Source organism: Cibotium barometz, unplaced genomic scaffold, assembly GCF_041138505.1.
Source record: "Cibotium barometz isolate CiBa-2024 unplaced genomic scaffold, ASM4113850v1 ctg370, whole genome shotgun sequence".
Taxonomy (NCBI): domain Eukaryota; kingdom Viridiplantae; phylum Streptophyta; class Polypodiopsida; order Cyatheales; family Cibotiaceae; genus Cibotium; species Cibotium barometz.
Window position 1 is genome coordinate 281,731 of NW_028229436.1, and position 18,147 is coordinate 299,877.

The window sequence follows — 18,147 nt, forward strand, 5'->3', positions numbered from 1 at the left end:
GGGTTGTAGCGGAGTTGATGAGATTTTTGAAGGCAACGGCGATCATATCTTGACTCTGGGAGAGTCCAAGAATGCTAGATAGATTTAGGTATCCATCTAAAAATCCAGTTCAATTTATGAAGTTCATTTCAAACATAATCTTAACAAGTGAAAACATTATTTCCCAGATTTACTTTAAAATTTTTGGCAATTTTTGTTGCTATTTCATAAGTTTACAATAGCGCTCGGATACCAACTGTGAGACCCCTCTGCCCCCTCTGCCCCCTCCGTGCACCGGACTCCCCGTTGCTAGCAGCAGCAGCAGAAGTAGCTTCCTCTTGCCACAGGGCAGGGTTTCCCACTCGAGGCCTCACCCTCGAATATCTGGACACGAGACTAAACTGGTGATCATTCCGAGACCGAAACTGGGAAAATTTCTCTTGCCCAGAAAACGGGGACGATTCCACCTTTTTCTAACAGGTCAAGAGACTAAAGTATCCTTCACCTGATTAAACCAGATAGAAGTAAAACTACCACTGACATAATTTGAAGAAATTAACGCTTTTTTCCTAACCAAAATCAGGCATAGTCGTTGATCTAATCATTTGAGAAATTCTTCAGGTTTTTATTTAACTACTCGATTTCTAAGCATATTCTTATTATTTCAATTTAATTATTAAAACTCCATTGATTCCAGCCTATCCCATCCGGCCCATGGGTTAGCCACCACCCAACCACTGGAATCGATAGAGCCAGACAATTACTCACCCACCCATAATTGAATGCTTTTCTTAACTTTTGCTTTCGAATACAGATACGCACACACTCCTCTTTAAAACTTTAACATATAAAATAATCCATTCACAAACAGTTATTGGTTACAGATATCATAACTCAAAATCTCCATCCAAATAGTATCACTCAGGATTCTCCATTGAGACCAGCTGGTCAGCAAAATGAGATCTAGTAACAGATTACAATAATCATTTCGTCCATCATACTTATCTTCCCCAACGACATACGCATGGGTGTCTTAGGCACCACGAGCCCATGCATCGCCTGGTCGGAACCCTCCAGGATCCTCCTTAGGTGTCCTGGCACTTCACTCAGGGACCACTTCGTCGACCCTCGTCTATCGTACCGAAAGCGCACCATTTTTCAACCATACCGAGGCTGGTCAAGACACCTGGGCAGGCTTTGCCACGTGAGCTATCCTTTGAACACTCCCTGCCAGTTGTTGCAACCGAACTTCTCTTAGAAAAACATATACCAAATGCTCCCTCCAGCATTTTGGCGTAAGACAGTCCTTTAAGAAAACAGGGTTTCTATGCAAATTTTCAGTTTGATTTCTTTTGAATACAATGAGTATTTCTTGAATCAGTATCCCCAAAACTTCTTGAACAAAATTCTGAATTTCATACCAATATTCCTCGTATTTTGTAACCTTGATCCACAGATCAATTCGAAAGGTCTCAAACTTAGTTTTAGATTTGGTGGGAGTTTTGAGTTTAGTTTTCTAAACTAGTCACATCTTCTTTCCCTCGAAACTGACGAAAGAGTTTGGTCTTGGTCATAGTCTGATTCAAGGTTCGAGTCGGATAAGATTTTTCCTGAACTATCTTTCTCAAAAAGGTTTGATAATTCAGTTACTATTTTATCGAATTTCTTTCTTTGAATATACACTTAATTGATTTCTAAATTAGTTACGAATTCCAATGAGAAATAAATTAATCATTTATCTGAATATTTCGATCTCGATAGATTTCCTGAATTTTCTTTTTACAAACCGCATAAATATAAAACGATAGAAATTTCTCTCTTAGAGTATTTAATTATTCATTTATCAATTACTCATAGAATTAAAACATAGAATTTAAGAGAATTCTAATTTTGACATAAAAATTCTTTGTGCATCTATTTATGCATAAAAATCAACTTCAATGGGAATAACACTTTTTTAAAAAATCCTTTTATGCATAAAATCAAATTTAATAGAAATAACACTTTTAAAATAAAAAGAATTTCTTTATGCATCTATTTATGCATAAAAATTATTTTTTATAAAAATAACGCTTTATAATTAAAAAAATTCCTTTATGCATCTTTCTATCCATAAAAATCAAATTTAATAAGAATAACACTTTTGTAATTAAAAAAATTCCTTTATGCATCTTTCTATGCATAAACTTCAATTTTAATAAGAATAACACTTTTGTAATTAAAAAATTCCTTTATGCATATTTCTATGCATAAAAATCAATTTTAATTAGAATAACACTTTTGTAATTAAAAAAAATTATGCATCTTTTTAAGCATAAAAATTAATTTTAATAAGAATAACACTTTTATAATAAAAAATTTCTTTTATGCATCTTTCTATGCATAGAAATCAATTTTAATAAGAATAACACTTTTGTAATAAAAAAATTTCCTTTACGCATCTTTCTATGCATAAAAATCAATTTTAATAAGAATAACACTTTAATAATAATAAAAATTCATTTATGCAACTTTCTATGCATAAAAAAGAATTTTAATAAGAATAACACTTTTACAATAATAAAAAATTTCCTTTATGAATCTTTCTATGCATAGAAATCAAATTTAATAATTAATATCAGGGATATCCATGCATATTCATAGGTGACGTTGTACATGGAGTAATTAGAATATTTCTTTTAGATGCAAAAATGGTGCAAATTACTCTTTTGGAATAACATAAAAATAAACTTTCTTTTTCACACAATTTTGGAAAATTTTACCATAACCTCCTTTGTATGACTGACCATTTCTCATTTTTATCTATCTTTACTTAACTTAATTAACCCAATTTAGAATTATAGAACTCTAATCTACATAATTTTCTAAATTCAAGAGAGTAAACAATAAGAAGAGTTTAATTAATCTCTTAGTTAATCTTTCTAGGATTAAGAAAGGTTGGAATGTAAAGAAGAGAAGGGGGTGGGCTTTTCATCAAAGGCATAGCGTTTGAAATCATTTACAAAACATAAAAATCAAGAAAACCATAGATTTTTCATTAAAATTCGTAAATAAAGTAAGAAAATTAGCTTACATGGAGCTTGTAAGCTCTCCTTTGGCTTGAGGGATTGAGGGTTCTACTCTTGTTTGAAGCAAGAGTGGCCACCAATTCACTTTGGAGAGGATTAGGCCAAAAAGAATTGAATTATTAAAAAATTCAATGTAGATGGCTCAGGATAGGAGTACAATAAGAGTGCATAAACACCATTAAGCTTTTACAAAGGGGGATTCTTCTATTTAAAGGAAAAAGTGAGCCTCTAACCAAGCAAATTGATTCTAGAATTTTCCATATCAGTTTGGTCAATTTTTGACCATTTTTGGGTCAATTCAGCTTACTTTTTGAATCTAGTTTTGAAACAGGAGAGAGGAGAGATGAAAATAACTCATTTTATTGATTAAAAATTGGGGATAATGATGAGAAAAAGGTGCGAATGACATTACAATAAACTCATAGTAGCCATAATGGGTATTGAAAGTTGTCTTGGGTATATATGCTTCCTTGACTCTGATCTGGTAGTAGTAGCCAGATCTTAAGTCTTCTTTTGAGAAAACCTTGGCCCCATGAAGCCCGTCAAGAAGCTCGTCGATGCGAGGGATAGGATACTTGTTCTTGACAGCAAGCAACTTGATTTAGGCCCCGCTAAAATCAATGCAGAGATGAAGAGTGCCATCCTTCTTCTTTTGGAAAAGAACAGGTGCTCCCCAAGGAGAGATGCTAGGGTGTACAAATCCTTGCTCAATGAGTTGGGAAAGTTACTCCTCCTTGAGATCAATGGCTTTAGGGAGAGACATCTTATAGGGTGGTTTTGAGACCGTTTGAGCACCAAAAATTAGCTCGATTTCATGATCGACTCCTCAAGGAGGTGGTAGCCCTCTAAGATTGAAAGATGCCAGAGAATTATTGGAGCCAAGAGGGTTTTGATTCTTTATTAGGTTAAGTAGATTTGTTGAGCTTACGTGATCCCTTGAGAAGATGTTTTTCTCTGACTACCCTAGACTTGGGCTTACCCATCTTCCCCTGAACTAATTCTACTTGACCGTGATCATTTTTAAAAGAAATACTCCCCTGGTTACAGTGAATACTAGCATTGTTTGTGATTAACTAGTCCATCCCAAGGATCCCATCATAAATACCTAATGGTAATACCCTAAAACGGCCACGAGTTTGTTCACTACCCAATTCAAAATCAAGGTTTCCTACGAAGTGGTGGGATATTACTTCCTTCCCAAACTAGCGAGCTCTACAACCATTTTCCTAGTTGGTTTTTGACCCAGGTTTAATTTTTGTAAACACCTTGGAGAAAGAAGTGGATGTGGATGTGATGTCATGGAAATGGATGTGGATGTGTATGTGTATGTGGATGTGGATGTGGATGTGTATGTGGATGAATGGATGTGGATGTGTATGTGGATGTGTATGTGGAAGAATGGATGTGGGCGTGTATGTGGAAGAATGGATGTGAATGTGTATGTGAAAGAATGGATGTGGATGTGTATGTGGAAGAATGGATGTGGGCGTGTATGTGGAAGAATGGATGTGAATGTGTATGTGAAAGAATGGATGTGGATGTGTATGTGAAAGGATGTGATGTCGATATGTGAGTGAATGGATGCGATGTAATGTGATGTGAATCACACTCCATGGTGAATGGTCTTGGTGGTATACTTCCATCTTACACTCACCAACATTACCCTTGTTCATTTTAATGAATTGAATAGCAAGAATAAGAAGTGATGAACCAGAAGAGAAGTTACCAATGTATAGTGTCAACTCCAATGGTTCGTTATCTTTGTTCTTGCTCGAGGGTGTCCACTTCTTTTCACCACGCTCATGTTGCGCTTGGGTCTCTATGTGGAATAGACCAAGAAAATGTTTCCGTCTTTCATGTCTTGCACAAGGTTCTTTAAATGTACTCTTCTTTAGGTGTACAAGAGATCCTCTGATCTTCAAGAGAGCTCTTCATGGACAAGTCTAGATCCTTGACATCTTTAGCTTGAGTTGAATGCTTGATGGTATCATCCATGTGAGCAATGGCGAACTACAACAAAAAACATAGTAGCACAAGTGCAAGCTCATGTCATCTGACAATGGTGGCGAAGAGGCAATGTGAGTGATCGAGACATACCTACTATGGATGTATGGTTCAGTTGGTGGGAAATTCGTATTGCCCATTGGGGCAATATAATGATTTCTGTATGACTACTTCCCCTATCTCTTGTTAAGTTTGGGTTTTGGGAAACATAACCTTGGATAAATTATTGTCACTGGCTTATTTGAGTAATTATTGCAAGTAGAGAAGAGTAGTGATCAAGCAAGCACACAAGTGGTGAACTTATCCTAATCCAAGTATGGAAGTTGCTAGTCGGGGAGGGTTTCAAGCAAAGAATATCATTATATGATGCTTGTGTTATAGACATGGCTAATGCCCTCTTGCAAAGTGCAAAACAGAATTCTTACAACCTTGGCAAACACATTGGAGCGGGGCCTAGTATTGAGAAGCTTGTTGAAAGGTCAAATTCTACCACTCCTATTCCAGCACAGGTCATACGGACTATGAAAAGCAGTACTGCAGGTACTCCCATGTACAAGGCACCAACTCCTTTAGGTGGTGATCGAGAGTCAACAAGGCGTAAGAGGAAATCTTTTGTAGTAATTGATGTGGAGTTTGATGCAAGCCATAGGCCCAATGTGCATATTCGAGATAGAAAACCAATTGGAAGACCTAGAAAGATTTATTTCTTAGATGAAGAGACAAGTGCGGGCAGTGAATCCACATAAACTAGTGTGGTGGAAGCACCAATACATCAAACCTTTTGGGCAATTGAGAGGAATCCAAAAAATAGTAGGGTCAATGTCTGAGGCATTTAGGAAGGATGGGAAAATGTGGGTGAACTATTGTAGGATGTGCAAAGGGGGCACCTGCTCCCTCGTTTTGCTCAACAAGGTCTCATGTGGCTGGTAAGACTAGTCAGATGATGTGGTTTTGCAACATAGATGTAATGCACACATGGGCCATTGATAAGAACATTGATCACCCTCCACACAAAGTCCCTTTAGTTTGGCATGTGGTAGAGGGTACCAAACTCTCAAAAGATGAGGTCGATGCATTGCTTCTTGCAGGTTTCAATTTGCAAATGAATAAAATGTAAGGAAAGATATCCTCCTCTACAATACAAGGAGTGAGCCAAGAGATTCGAAAGGAGGAAACAACATCAGCAAATGTCACATCTCGAGAGGGGCGACGCATGAGATACATGCCTAACATCTCAAAGCAAGGAGCAACAAGAATTAAAAGAGATCTCAAAATTAAAGCAAGCATAACACAAGAAATGGTGATTAAGTCTAAACAACATGAGGCTTGCACTGTAGAAATTTTGTGGAAGGCATAGAAGTTGGTGTTTATGATATACATATCAAAGGCCATCCAACCTTCACTTATCCAGATTTCATGGAAGGATTGAAAAGAGGAAGCCATATTTTGCATGCAAGCACCATCCACACATCAATCCACCTCATCCATACATTCATCCACATCAATCCACATCATTCACTCATCATACACACACCAATCCACATCATCCACTCATCATACACACACCAATCCACATCAATCCACACCAATCCACATCATCCACATCATCCACATCATTCACTCATCATACACACACCAATCCACTTTATCCACATCAATCCACATTATCCACACATCCATCCATATCTTCCATACATCGATCCACATCATCCACATCATTCACTCATCATGCACACACCAATCCACATCATCCACATCAATCCACAACATCATTCACTCATCATACACACACCAATCAACTTTATTCACATCAATCCACATTATCCACACATCCATCCATATCTTCCATACATCCATCCACATCAATCCACACATCAATCCACACGTCAATCCACACATCATCCAAACATCCATGCACATCAATCTAAACATCCATGCACATCAATCCACATTATCCACACATCAATCCACCTCACTTCATAAGCATTCCCATTCTCATCTAATCACATCTTTTTCTATCTCATCACTTATTTCCTCATTTATCCTCATCAGATCTCACCCACTTGCATCTACCCATATATCTCATCACTTTGCATACATTAACATCTATCCAGTTTACATCGCATCTTATCACATTCATTTCACATCACATCTCATTCATTCACATCCTGATTCACATGCTAACACATTCATTCATGTCCCTTATCGTTCATTCACATGCTAACACATTCATTCATGTCCCTTATCGTTCATTCACATCATGATTCACATCACATCATCATTCATGTCCCTTATCGTTCATTCACATCATGATTCACATCACATCACATCCATTCACATCCCTTATCATTCATTCACATCCTATATCATTCATTCACATCCCTTATCATTCATGTAGAGCGGTTCTCTCTACCGTGCCATATACTGCTCATAGAGTACTACCGATCAACAAATGTGTTAAGAAACACAATGTCAATCCAAGGACTTGACCCGATTAGTGCATGAAGGCTTATCCCATGAGGGAGAGCTCACATGCTCAAACCACCACTTGACGATTCAACCATTCAACACCTCAATCAATCTCTCAATCCCTTAAATCCACTACACTAATCAAGAGAACAAGCAATGCATGGCAATCTCTTAATCCCATTCAAACATTGATTAAATCTTAGCTTTCCCTAATGCCTGCAAACCCATAAGCGTGCATCTACTAACCCACAAGCTTAAGCAAGCATAGAATGTAACATTCATAGACCCACAAGCTCGTAGAGAGAGTCTATCATGAATAACTCATTGCCAATGAAGTGGGCAAGAGCTTGCATCAATGGAGACTACACACACACACACTACAAGCATGCAGCATACACAAGAGAAAGAAAGAAGCATTCAACTAATCATAGATTAATCTACTTCAATGATGCTAAAACAGATTAAGAGAAAGAAGTGGAGCTATACTCATCATTAGAGTACAATAGAGAGAGTTAGAGAGTTGCCATAGCTAGAGAGCTCAAGAGCTTCACTCAATAGCTTATGAGAATGGCCAAAAAACGTCCCCCTTTCTTTAGCTAACATCTCTTTTATAAAGATGTCACTAACCCTAACCCTAGGCCTCTTTCACACATGGGCGGACAACCCCATAAGTGAACCTTGCTTAATACACTTAGAATTCTCATTTAGAACCCACATTGACCAAAAACGATTTACATTGCACTTCGGCACAAAAATATGGAAAAATTATGTGCGTCTTTATGTTCCCATAGCTACAATCCCGCTCTCTCACATTAATTGCTTCTGGCCTCCTTCCATAATCCGTGTTCCCGTGGAACAATTCATTCACATCACGATTCATATGCTATCACATTCATATCTATCCAATTTACATTCATTCACATCCCTTATCATTCATATCTATCCAATTTACATCACATCTCATCGCTTCAATTCTCGTTCATATCCATCACATTTACATCCACATATATTCTCCCACATACATCCACATCCATACTTATCACATACACATCAACATCAATTCTTTCACATACATCCACATCCACATACATCCACATCCACATTCATACTTATCACATACACATCCACATCTATCCTTTCACATACATCCACATCCATACTTATCACATACACACATCCACATCCATTCTTTCACATACATCCACATCCAAACTTCACATACATCCACATCCATACTTATCACATACATCCACATCCATTCTTTAACATACATCCACATACATCCACATCCATTCATTCCCATCTATCAGATTCACATTACTTCTCATCACATCTATTCACCTCACATTCTCGTCACTCCTATTCCCATCACATCCATCCATCCATTCATTCCCATCTATCTGATTCGCATCCCATCTCATCACATCTATTTACCTCTCATTCTCATCACATCTATCCATCCATTCATTCTCGTCTATTTGATTCGCATCCCATCTCATAACATCTATTTACCTCTCATTCTCATCACATCTATTCTCATCACATCTATCCATCCATTCATTCTCATCTATTTGATTCATATCACATATCATCACATCTATCTACCTCTCATTCTCATTACTTCAATTTCAATCACATCTATTCTCTATTCATTCTCATCTATCTGATTCACATCCCATCTCATCACATCCATTCTTAGAATGCAAGAGAATCCTTATTTTTTTAAAAATAAAGATTCTTTACACATCTATGTATGCATAATTTCAATTTTAAGGAGAATAACACTTTCGAAATAAAAATAAATCTTTTATGCATCTTTCTATGCATAAATTCAATTTTAATGAGAATAACTCTTTTGAAATAAAAATAAATTTCTTTATGCATCATTCTATGCATAAAATCAAAATTGATGAGAATAACTCTTTTGAAATAAAAATAAATTCTTTATGCACCTTTCTATGCATAAAATCAAAATTGATGAGAATAACTCTTTTGAAATAAAAATAAATTCTTTATGCACCTTTCTATGCATAAAATCAAAATTTGATGAGAATAACTCTTTTGAAATAAAAATAAATTTCTTTATGCATCTTTCTATGCATAAAATCAAAATTTGATGAGAATAACTCTTTTGAAATAAAAATAAATTCTTTATGAACCTTTCTATGCATGAAATCAAAATTTTATGAGAATAACTCTTTTAAAATTAAAAAAAAATTTATGCATTTTTCTATACGTAAAATCAAAATTAATGAGAATAACTCTTTTGAAATAAAAATAAATTTCTTTATGCATCTTTCTATGCCTACTTTATGCATCTTTCTATGCCTAAAATCAAATTTGATGAGAATAACTCTTTTGTAATAAAAATAAATTTCTTTATGCATCTTTCTATGCATAAAATCAAATTTGATGAGACTAACTCTTTTGAAATAAAAATAAATTCTTTTATGCATCTTTCTATGCATAAAATCAAATTTGATGAGATAACTCTTTTGAATTAAAAAATAAATTTCTTTATGCATCATTTTATGCATAAAATCAAAATAACACTTTTAGGATACACAACTGGTGGGGATTACTCTTTTTGAATAATAAAAGATAAAACTTACTTCACTAATTTTTAGAAAATTTTGCCATAACCTCCTTTGTATGGCTGACCATTTTTCAAATTTTCCTATCTTAAAATTACTTAAAATTATCCCCAATTGGTTTTACACTAATCAAATTTCACTTTTAAAAGAGAAACAATATGAAAAGTTTAATTCCAACAATTAGATTACTTATCTAGGATAAAGAAGGGCTGAATTTAAGAATGAGAGAGGGGGAAAGCCTTTCCAGCAAGACATAGCATCAGATTATTATTTTGAAGATAACAAAAATTAGAAAACCATTAAAAGAATAAAGAAAAAGTAAGATTTCTAACTTACATAAATTTCTGAGAGCTTTCCTTTGGCTTGATGGTTTGAGGGATCTACTCTTGTTTGCAATAAGAGTGGCCACCAATTCTTTAGAAGAGGGAAAGGTCAAAAACTAATGAATTATTAAGAAATTCATAGTTCTTGGCTTTGGGGTGGAGCAGAGTAATAGTGTATAAAACACTATTAAGCTTCAACAAAGGGGGAGACTTCTATATAAAGGAAAAAGTGAGCTTCTAACCAAGCAAACTGATTCTAGAATTTTCCAGATCAGTTTGGTCATTTTTTGACTATTTTAAGGTCAGTTTAGCTTACTTTTTGGAATTAGACTTGAATTAGGAGAGAGGAGAGATGAAATATCTCAATTTTTGATAATTTTAAACTCCACCACACATGTGAAGTAGGCGCCTCCTTCATGAGGGGTGTAAGAAAGCATTATGGGCCCAAGGCCATGGACAACTAGTAAGTAGGTGTGAACTCTTGGGTGGAGTATAAATACCAATGTAAATGGGATTATGGCTCATTCATGATAATGTTATCTGTTCCAAGAATCAATGGTGAGCTTCTCCCGTGAGATGCTAAGTGGTGACTCCTTCATGAGCCACTCCCTTGGTGAGGGACTAACCCACCCCTGTTACTTTCTTTCATTGGTATCAGAGCATGGCTTTTGATCCATGATTAGTAATTTTTCTTTTCTTCTTCTCATTTCGTGAAATTTCTGCTTCATTTGATTCATGGGGGAAGGGGATATGGCTAAGGTAGAGTTTGTGGTTCAAATCTGAGCACATGGACCTATTTTTTTTGAATGAGTGGACCAAATTGGGAAAAATTTCTAATCTTGATTAGCAGTTGTTAATCAAAAACGTTTTTTTGTTTGGGAGCTTTCTTGCAAACCCTAGCCATGGAATCTAAACATGAGAAAAGGGCATTGAGTCTCTCATGTATCTAGCAATGTTTTATGAAGTATTTCACCTATTTTCCATGAGCAATGGGGCTCCCAATGTGGCTGAAAATCACTACCAAAGCTGCCCACGTTTGACCCTAATCTTCATCTCCTTCAACAAATTCAAGCATTAAGGCTTCCCGGGTGACATTGCTGAGTTGCTCCATCACTTCCTTACAATTTTGAAGCATTCTTTCAAGCTATGGAGTGAATTAGGGTTTTATTACACATAAAATCCTAATTTTCAAAAATTGGACTTTAATCATGGCCATTCATGCTGCTCTTTATGCATTATGAATGCTTGAATGCTACACATAGCCATTCAATGCTATGCCTTGCATATTGGCATAAGTGAGCATAGCTTTTGGCACATTTGGGGGATTGAATAAAATGCTTTGGGTTGGAAGCCCACTTTTTGGTGACACCGTTTTCCATTGCCGGTTGCACGTTTTTGGTCATAACTCTCTCATACGAACTCCGTTTTTGGAGTTCTAGTACTCAAAACGACCGGCTCGTCGTCCTCTTCGAGACGAGCTATAGGTCTTGAGGTGCAGGATTCAGCAAGTGCTCTCTGTTTTCACTTTTGTACTGGATTTTCTAGTCCCGAGCGGGAACTCGCGCCCAGAACGCGACCCGAGATCACCGCTTCGTGACACTTGGATGTTGTTGATGTATGTGGAAATGTATTGACATTGCCATGAGTGGATGTGATGAAGGAAGCACTATGAACCATGTATTATGATATGAATGAGCATGAGTCATGCTATAAATCAATTGTAAGTCAACTCTACTCATTCATTTGAGCTTGTAACCACATTCCACTCACGATTGTACCCCACTTTATTCCTAGAATCTAGAATGAAGTAAGGGTACCTTGGCATTTGGAGGAGAGGCCAAGGGGAGAATGTCTTGAATCTTCCTTGCCGTTAGTGCCGGGTAACGCGGTAAGGAAGAGGATTAGGTACTTGGTGGTAAAGAAATGGCCTCAACCTTCACCTTGGATGTAAACTTGGTGAAGGGGTGAGAAGTGCTTGGCCGGGAGATCGGCAAGCATCGACGCGCTTCATCGACCACTTCATTCGACTTGAGCAAACAAGCAAATCCTCTACATCGACTTCTTATGCAAAAGGACAAAATTGATGCCATAAGGTCACATGCTCAGATGGAAAAATGATTGAGGATTGATTTGCTTACAGTGGTCAAATGCATAAGGATTTTAATACTTGATTGAGATGCTTTGATTTGATTGAGATTTGGTGCAAAAAGAGGGGAGACTATGGCAAAATTTTTGCAAAATTTGCCTACTTGCAGCCAGGACAAATCCTTGAATTTCTAGGGTTTTTTAAAAGCTTTTCAAATCTGTCCTGAAAGCCCTTCAATCTACCCGAAAACCTCTTTCAAACAAGCTAAAGATCACTCAAATCGGAGTAGTATTGAGCGGTCAAAGTCAAGAGTTGACTTTTAGCTAGAACACTTGACTGGTCAAAGGCTGTTGACTTTTTTAAATCTATTTTTGGGGATCCTTACTCATCTCATCAAGAGCTTCGCATCGATATAAAGATCACCCAAATTGGATAAGAATTGAGCGGTTAACATCAAGAGTTGACTTTCGGCCGGTACAGTTGACTGGTCAAAGGCTGTTGACTTTTTCAGATCTGTTTTTGGGGATTCTTATTCGTCTCATCGAGAGCTTCGCGTTGATATAAAGATCACCCAAATCGGATACCGTTTGAATAGAGAAAAAAAAATCAAGTAAGTGGTCTTTGCAAGGAGGGATCAATTACGCGCATGGAAATGACTAGAGGAGGTCAAAACAAGGGAGCCCGGAATGAAAATGATCAAAGACAACCGGAAGCAATGATGGCAATGAGTTCATCAACGAGGAATGAAGAAAGTTCAACCATAAAAGCACCATCTCCAGATGAATCTCAGCCAGTGGAAATGCCTCAATCTTTGGGAACTACTCCGCTAATAGTGGACATGATGTTAACGGCTATGGAGAGTATGTTTCAAAGGATTGAAAATAACCAAACAAATCGGCAACAACAATTTGGTGAACACCTCATGGAACGGTTCGACAAGCGACACCACTACCTGGATGACGTGATGCAAAGAGGGTTAAAAGACTTGGAGAAAGCCATTAGTGAATTGGCTCCTCTCAAGCTCAATCAAGAAGCCGATATGAATGGAATGGATGGTGTACATTATAATGCCAAACATGATGGAAAGCCTTCTATGCCAGAAGAGAACAAAGTAAGACAAATGATGCCACCTCAAATGATGCCACATTCTTCTTACATGGACAAGGGCAAGAGACCTACGGGTGATGCTTCTTATGAGAGATCAAATGCCAGTATTCCAAGAACTTCATCCTTTATGCAAGATGCAAGAAGAGGGTATAAACAGAAGGGATTTAAAGATGCAGGTGATTGGCAATTGGAAGATGAGCAAATGCATAGACACTTGGGTGAAGGAAGAGGATTTGATGATCCAAGAGCACGGCAGAGGGGTTCAAGAATGCATGGTAATTTTGACAATGCTGTGAAGGACAAAATCATATTTAATAAGTTCAAAGGAGAATCAAATTCTATCGAAGACTTTGAAGAGTGGGCAAACAAGATGGATCTCTACTTCGAAATCAGCCCAAGGAGCGAGATTGCCAAAGTCTACTTCGCCTCACTTCATCTTGAAGGTTTTGCTCACACTTGGTGGAGGAGGAAGCAATCTCATGGTTATGTCATCACTACTTGGGAAGAATTCAAGAATGACATGGCAGAAGAGTTTACTTCTCGCATGCAAAGGGACAATCACATTGTGGAATGGGACAAGCTAGAGCAAATCACTACCGTGAAGGAATATTCTCACAAGTTTCTAAAGCTTCTATTATACTTGGATGACTTTGATGAGCATTATCTTGTTGTCAAGTATATAAGGGGCTTGAAAGCTCCTATTGGTGGTGATGTCAAGTCTCATGAACCCGCCACTTTGAAGAAGGCAATGATGCTTGCAGAAATTCATGAAGAGAAGTACTTGACAAAGTGGGCTAGCAAAGGGAATATCAAAGGGGAAGTGATCACAAGGACTGACATGGGTTCTCATGCAAACACAAGACCTAATCTTCCAAGGACATGGGAAGTGATCACAAGGACTGACATGGGTTCTCATGCAAACACAAGACCTAATCTTCCAAGATTTCCTACCGTGTATGGTAGAGGGTCTAATAGACTTCCATTTAAACCACCATTTATGTCCAGCAAAGCTACATACAATGAGTCCAAGCCAGCAAATGGGGGTTCAAAAAGCAAGGTTATCAAGGAGGACCGTTTGCATGAAATGAGGCTCAAAGGTCTATGTTTCAAATGTGGAGAAAAATGGAACAAGGATCACTTCAAAGTATGCAAATCCAAGGATATTTCCATAAGCTACATTATCACTGAGGACAATGCTAATCATGAGGAGGAGGAATTCCTTGAATGCAATGATGCCTTAGGATGGGGAGATCCTCATGAGGGTGGAGGTTCTCATGATGATGGTTTTGATGAAGAAAATCCCGAGTTTCCTTTTGATCCGGGTGGGAAACTAAAGTTTGCTCATGACAAAATGGATGATGGGATGCCTCTATGCATGTGGAATGAAAACAATAGTGCACATACTACCTTGTGTACAATCTCTCATGATGCTTATGCGGGAAGTAAGGGTGCCAACACATTGAGATTGAAGATCAAGGTGAATGGGAGAACAGCATATGCACTCATTGATACTGGAAGCACGCATAGTTTTGTCAATAAAAGGTCTTTGAACACTCTCAAAATGCAACCAACTTCTTTACCAAACAAGCACATGGTGCAAGTGGCCAATGGTGATTCAATGGGTTGCAATATGAAGTGTCAAAGTACAGAATTGGAGTTGTCCAAGAACTACTCTTGCAAAGTTGATCTTTTGGTGATTGAGTTGGGACCAATTGACATAGTACTTGGATGTGATTGGCTGTCCACTTTGAACTCTTTTACCATGAACTTACAGAAAAGTTTCATGAGTTTTGTGCATCATGGAGGGGTTATTACATTGAATGGAATGCAAGGGTCCAAGCTCTTCATGATCAATGCTACTCAAATGAAGAAAGAGTTCAAGAAAGAGGGCTATGTTTATGTACTACAGCTTTGCAAAGAGGAAGATAATAGCAAAAAGGATTGCATCGAAAATGTGGACATGGTTAAGCTACTCAAGGATTATGAAGATGTGTTTACCATGCCAAAATCAATGCCGCCAAAGAGGAGTGTTGATCATGCTATTGATTTGGAACCAAATGCCAAACCAATCAACAAGCCTCCCTATCGTTTGTCAAAGGTTGAAAAGGAAGAGGTGGCAAAGCAAGTCAAAGAACTCATTGACATGGGATGGGTTGAACCAAGTCAATCTCCTTTTGCTTCTCCGGTGCTACTTGTGAAGAAAAAGGATGGTACTTTCCGCATGTGCATTGATTACCGTGATTTGAATAAGATCACCATCAAAAATCGAATTCCAATACCAAGGGTGGATGATCTTTTGGATGAGTTGAAGGGTGCCACATGCTTTTCAAAGATTGATTTACGTTCCGGATACCATCAAATAAGGATGAAAAGTGGTGATGAGTTCAAAACAGCATTTCGTACAGAAAGGGGTCTTTACCAATTCATGGTTATGCCATTTGGATTATGCAATGCACTGGCAACTTTTCAAGCATTGATGAACAAAGTGCTTCAACCTTTCCTCTACAAGTTTGTATTGGTCTTTTTCGACGACATACTTATCTATAGCAAAGATGAGGAAGTGCATTTGAAGCACGTGAAAGAGGTTTTGGAGGTCTTGAGGCAAAACAAGTTGTATGTTAAGGAGACAAAATGTACCTTCATGGCACATGAGGTGGAATATTTGGGTCACATTGTGAGCAAGGATGGCATTTGTGTGGATCCAAAGAAAGTGGAATGTATTAGGAATTGGCCGGTTCCTTCAAACACTACTCAATTGAGGGGATTTTTGGGGTTATCTTCATTCTATAGGCGCTTTATTGCCCACTATGCAGAAATTGCAGCCCCAATGACGGATAAATTGAAGAAGGAAACCTTCTTTTGGGATGCCATTGCCAACAAAAGCTTTGAAGATATGAAGAAGATGCTCACATCAGCACCTATTTTGGTATGTCCAGACTTCACCAAACCTTTCACAATAAGGGCGGATGCAAGTGGAAGAGGGATTGGTGCGGTACTTTACCAAGACCATGGAGTCATTGCTTATGAAAGTAGAAAGCTGAATGACAAAGAAAGAGAACTCTATGTGTATGAGCAAGAGATGATTGATATACTCCATGCTATCAAGAAATGGCACCATTACTTATATGGGAGTCATTTTTATGTGAGAAGTGATCATAGGGTGCTGAAGTATTTCCTCACACAACCCAATTTGTCTCCTAAGCAAAGAAGGTGGGTAGCAACACTACAAAACTATGATTTTGAAATCACATACACAAAGGGCAAAGAAAATGTGGTTGCCGATTCCTTGTCTCGTATGTGGGCCTGCTCATTGTATGCTATTTCTGAGGTGCATAAAGATTGGATCATGGAGATACAAGAAGAGTACTTGTTTGATGAAGAAACCTCACAAATAGTGCAGAAATTACAGCAAGGTGTATGTGAAGAGTTACCCCATTATGAGCTGAAAAATGGTCTCCTCTACTACAAAGGAAAAGTCTACTTGGTTCCTACTTCATCATTTATCAAGAAGATCATGGAAGAGATGCATTGTACTCCTATGGCTGGTCATTTGGGTGTCTACAAAACCTTTGATGCAATAAGGAAAAGTTTCTTTTGGAAGGGGATGTGGAAGAGCATTCATGCTTATGTAAGTGGGTGCCGGTCATGTCAATTGAACAAGGATCCTACACATAAACCGGGAGGTTTGCTTCAGCCATTGCCCATTCCTGAAGGCAAATGGAGTCATATATCAATGGATTTCATTACTAACCTTCCGCGCACAAAGAAAGGGTGGGACAGCTTGTATGTTGTGGTGGATAGATTGACCAAAGTGGCCCATTTCATTCCTTCCAAGGTCACATATTCAGCCCAAAATGTTGCCAAGCAATTTGTTGATGGGGTTTTCAAGTTGAATGGTATGCCGTCACAAATTGTGAGTGATCGCGATGTCAAATTCATGAGCACTTTTTGGAGAACATTGTTTGAATATATGGGAACCAAGCTTACTCCAAGCACCGCCTATCATCCCGAAACCGATGGTCAAACAGAAAGAGTAAACAAATGGGTGGAAACATATCTACGCCACTATTGTCATGATACGCAAAGCACATGGGATGATTGGTTACCTTTGGCTGAGTTTGCTTACAACTCAACATATCATGTGAGCATTGGCATGTCACCCTTTGAGGCTTTATATGGTTACAAGGTCAATTTGCCTATGTTGGTGGGTACATATGAGACTTCTAACCATAATGCCAAGGAGGAAGCTGAAAGGATGCAAGCTTTGTTGCAACAATGCAAAAGTAATTTGAAGGTTGCACAAGAGAAAATGAGACAATATGCCAATGTTCATCGAAGACCATTGGAATTCAAAGTGGGAGATTGGGTTCTTTTGAGAATACCAAAGTCAAGATATGCGTCTTTGAAGGGAAGCACCAACACCAAGCTAGCTCATCGCTATTATGGTCCTTATCAAGTGATACGAAGAGTTGGGGAGGTTGCATATCAACTCTTACTCCCATCTACAACAAAGATTC